The sequence below is a fragment of the Orycteropus afer genome, unplaced genomic scaffold, assembly GCF_000298275.1.
Source record: "Orycteropus afer afer isolate SDZICR_OR568_19922 unplaced genomic scaffold, OryAfe1.0 scaffold00040, whole genome shotgun sequence".
NCBI lineage: Eukaryota > Metazoa > Chordata > Mammalia > Tubulidentata > Orycteropodidae > Orycteropus > Orycteropus afer.
In genome coordinates, this window is record NW_006921627.1 from 4,863,124 (window position 1) to 4,868,130 (window position 5,007).

Here is a 5,007-nt window from a genome sequence, read left to right on the forward strand (position 1 = left end):
GGAAGGTTGGGCAATCCTACTTCCGTAGTGATACTGCCTCGGGAACCCAAGGAGCGGTCGCTATGAGTCGGGGCCGACTTGACGGCACATAACAACAACAACAACATTGTAACAAAAATAGTTTTATTCTTCTTTTTAAAATACCAGGCTTTCTTGGATTTAGAGAGAGAACAAAAAAACAAGAAAAATATTTCTAAAATCTAAACACATCACATTTCCCTTTTTCTTTCACTAGAGCAACAATTCATTTCCCTAAAAGCCCTAGCTTCTAAACCTAGCTCTACTAGCCAAATGATTGGAAGCAAATCACTTAATCTTTTTGGACTTCCACATCTTCATTTCTAAAACTAGGGAACAAGATCAGGCAAAAAGAACCAAAAGATATACTTAAGTTTCATTCCAAAGAGGAAGAAATGAAAGAAGGAAGGGAAAGAGAGAGAGCGAGGGAAGGACAAAATATTCACACTGGGTTTAATATCCAGAGCATATAAAGAACTTCTACAACTCAACAATAAAAAGACAACCAATCCAATTAAAAAATAAGCAAAGGACCCGAAAAAATATTTCTTCAAAGATGATTTTCAAATGGTCAATAAGCACATGCAAAGATCCTAAACATCATGAGTCATTCAGGAAAAGCAGATCAAAACCACAATGAGATATCACCTCACACCCACTAGGATGACTATCTTAAGAAAAACCAAAGCTACAAATGTTAGCAAGGATGTAGAGAAATATGGAACCCTCATCCACTGCTGGTAGTAATGTCAAAAGGTGAAGCCACTAAGGAAAACAGTCTAATAATTCCTTTAAAAGTTAAACACAGAATTACCTTATGACCCAGCATTTTCACTACTAAGTATATTTATACTCTACAAACTTCAGACCAGAGATTCAAAACACATCGGTAGTCATAATGATGACTGTAACATTGCTCACAATAGCCAAATGATGGAAATAACATAACAGATGAAAGGATAAATTAAATGTGATATAAGCATACAATGGAATATTATTTGGCCAAAGAGAAATGGAATTCTGATATGCTATGACATGGATGAGGAGCTCTGGTATCGTAGTGCCTAAAAGCACTTGACTGCTAACCAGAAGGCTGGCGGTTCAAACCCACCAGCCACTCCTCAGAAGGAAGATGGGGCAATCTACTTCCATAGTGATACTGCCTTGGAAACCCAAGGAGGGGTCGCTATGAGTCGGTCCGACTTGACGGCACATAACAACAACATGACATGGATGAACTTTGGAAACATTATAAGTGAAATAAGCCAGACACAAAAGGATACATATTTCATATGAGTGGGATAAATAAATTCTCACTTACATGAAATATCTAGAATAGGCAAATACACAAAGACCACAGAGATTAAAGTTTATTAGTGGTTACCAGGGGCTGGAGAGAGGAAGGAATGAGTTATTGCTAAATGGGTACTCAGTTTCTGTTTGGGATGATACAAAATTTGGGGAATGGATAGTTGATAGCAAAACATGGTGAATATAATTTATGTCATTGAATTGAACACTCAAAAATGGTTAAAAGTGCAAACTCTGTTATATACATTTTATCATAATACATGAAACAAAGTAACACTTAGGCTATAAAATAAACACATAATACTTCCAGAGTTTTAAAAAATCAACAACTAAAGAATGAGGTAACATCAAAAGATGTGTTCTTTTTAAACACTCATCAGCAGTTTCTTACAAAAGTCTTCTCTCACAGAACATGGTCCGTTCTACGATATTGATTTACATAGTGCTTAAGGCATGTGACTGCTAATCAGAAGGTTGGCTATTCAAATCCGCCAGCCACTCTGCAGAAAGGAGACTGGGCAATGTATTTTCGTAAAGATTTACCACCTTGGAAACTCAAAGGGGGTCGCTATTAGTAGGAATTGACTCGAAGGCAGTAAAAGTTTTGTCCACAAACCTTAGCTTAGAAATCACCTTACTCCAAAAAGTTGTTTCCTTCTACTCTACTATTTCTCCACCCCTCAAGATGGAGTTAAGTAGCAGGCATTGATGACTTCTTGTCAGCCAGACTCAAATTTTCTTGTTGTTGTTATGTGCCATAGAGTCACAGAGACCCCTCCTTGGGTTTCCGAGACAGTATCACTATGGAAGTAGATTGCCCAACCTTCCTTCCGAGGAGTGGCTGGTAGGTTTGAACCGCCAGCCTTCTGATTAGCAGTCAAGTACCTTAGGCACTATGCTACCAGAGCTCCTAATTTTCTTCTTGTAAACCATAATCTTATTTGGTTCAAATATCTATCCTGTTCTATAGGAAAGACAGGACCCATCTCCAGTCTAAGGGATTGAATCATGATATAAAAATCACAATATATCATGATTGTCTTAAGCTAATCATACAGGCTCCATTTCAAGTACTTAATTTAGGCATGGGCCTGTACCACAACTCTAGCCAGAGGGATATGAGACATTATCAAAGAACTTCTGCAGCTGGATGCTGTCCAGAATTCATGTGATTCTTAGGAACTCAACTATACACGGTATTAGCCCAAGAAACATGCTGAGAATGGCAGAGAGATTCTAATGACAAGACTGAATCAACCTATCTAGAACTGCACTACCTTTTAATTGCTTAAAGTTGGATTTTCTGCTACTTGTAGCCGAAGGCATCTTGAAATCCATGCTTTAGAAGACACCTTATCACAGCAGAAGTGTAACAGATAATACTTTTATCACAGGATTTTTCACACTCCATTTTAATGAAGACTACCTGCAACTTACACAGCTCTGGTGGTGTAGTAGTTAATGCATTTCACTGCTAACCAAAAGGTCAGTGGTTTAAACCTACCAGCAGCTATGTGGGGTAAAGATGTGGCAGTCTGCTTTCCCTAAAAATTTACAGCCTTGAAAACCCTATAGGGTGCTTCTACTCTGTCCCATAGGGTCACACAAGTTGGAACTGATTTGATAGCAATGTTTGCTTTTTTTTAAATTATGGTTGAGTTTTATTTTCTCCTTTATACTATATTTCTCTATAATTTCCAATTTTTCCTCAATAAAAATGTCTTTTTTTTTTTTTTTCCCTGACTTTCCCTTCACCCAAATCAGTACTTGTCTATCTAGTAATTTTTCCTTCCCTCACCTCCTATCCCTGGTAACCAACCGAGAAAATTTCCTTCCATATATAAACCTTTCCTTGAGTATTTACAAGAGTGGACTGGCACAATAGTTGTCCTTCTGTGACTGACTGACTTCACTCAGCATAACATCCTCGAAGTTCATCCCCATTATGGGGTATTTCAAGGATTCTGTATTATCCTTTAGTGTTGCATAGTATTCCATTGTATATGTACCATAGTCTGGTTATTCACTCCTCTGCTGATGAGCACTTAGGTTGTTTCCATCTCCTGGCTATTGTGAATACTGCTGCGATGAACATGAGTGTGCATTTATCTATTCGTGTTCTGGCTCTCACTTCTTTAGGATATATACCTAGTAACAGGATTGCTGGATCAAGTAGTATTTCTGTTTCCAACTTTCTAAGGAACTGCCATACCAATTTCCATACTAGTTGTTCTGATTTTACAGTCCCACCAGCAGTGTATTGACAGTCTCAATACTTCCACATCCAGCACTTGTTATTTTCTGTCTTGCTGAACTTTGCTGCTCATGCTGCAGTGTTTTGATGTGCTTCTCTCTAATGGCTAATCTCAAATCTGTCTTGGAAGAAGTGCAGCCGGAATGCTCCTTGGAAGCAAGAATGGCCAGACTTTGTCTCGCCTACTTTGATCATGTTGTAAGAAAGGACCATTACCTGGAAAAGGATATCATGCTTCATAGAGTGGAGAGTCAATGAAAAAAGAGAAGGCCCTCAATAAGATGGGTTGACAAAGTGGCTGCAATGATAGGTTCATGTATAGCAAGGACTGTGGGGCTGGCACAGGACCAGGCAGAGTTTTGTTCTGCTGTACATAAGGTCACTATGAGTCAGAGATGACTCAATGGCACCGAACAACAACAACAATGGCTAATGATCATGAGTATTCCTTCATGTGTTTGTTGGCCACCTGAATATCTTCTTTGGTTAAGTGTCTGTTCATCTCTTCTGCCCATTTTTTAATCGGACAGTTTGTCTTTTTGATGTTCAGGTATTGGAGTTTCCGACAAATTTTAGAGATAAGGCCCTTGTCAGGTATGTCGATGTCCAATATTTTTTCCCAATCTGTACGTAGTCTTTCTACTCTTTTGGAGAAGTCTTTTGATACACATAAAAGTTTATTTTTTAAAAGGTTCCAATCATCTAGTTTATCTTCTGCTGTTTGTTCATTCCGGATTATGCCTGATAGTCAATGTATGCTATAAATTAGGGCCTCTAAGTTTGTGTTTATGAATAGCAGTGAAACATCGTCTGATATATAACTGGAAAACTTTATGAATATCCTTGAAACACTGTCTGATATAGTGCCAGAAGATGAGCTCCTCAGGTCGGAAGACACTCAAAACACAACTGGTAAGAGCTGGCCTCCTCAAATTAGAGTTGACCTTAATGATGTGAACGGAGTAAAGCTTTTGAGACTTCCATTTGTTGATGTGGCATGAAGCAAAAAGGGAAGAAACAGCTGCAAACATCCATTAATAACTGGAACACAGAACATACAAGGTATGAATCTAGGAAAACTGGAAGTTGTCAAAAATGAAATGGAACAAGTAAAGATGAATATCCTAGGCATTAGTGAGCTGAAGGGGACTGGTTTTGGCCATTCTGAATCAGACAACCATATGATCTACTATGTCAGAAATGACAAATTCAAGAGAAATGGTGTGGCATTCATTGTCCCAAAAAATGTTTCAAGATCTGTCCCGAAGTACAATGCTGTCAGTGATAGGACAATATCCATATGCCTACAAGGAAGATTTGGAAAATTTGGCCTTGGTGACAGAAATAATGCTGGAACTCGTATAGAAGAATTTTGCAAGACCAACGACTTGTTCATTGCAAACACCTTTTTTCAACAACACAAA

The 5,007-nt window shown here is 38.3% G+C and overlaps 1 protein-coding gene across 1 annotated transcript in view; it reads right to left on the reverse strand.

The window, feature by feature from the left end:
• The window catches only part of WNK1 (WNK lysine deficient protein kinase 1), a 206,208-nt gene that overhangs the window by 156,840 nt on the left and 44,361 nt on the right, over nucleotides 1-5,007 (reverse strand).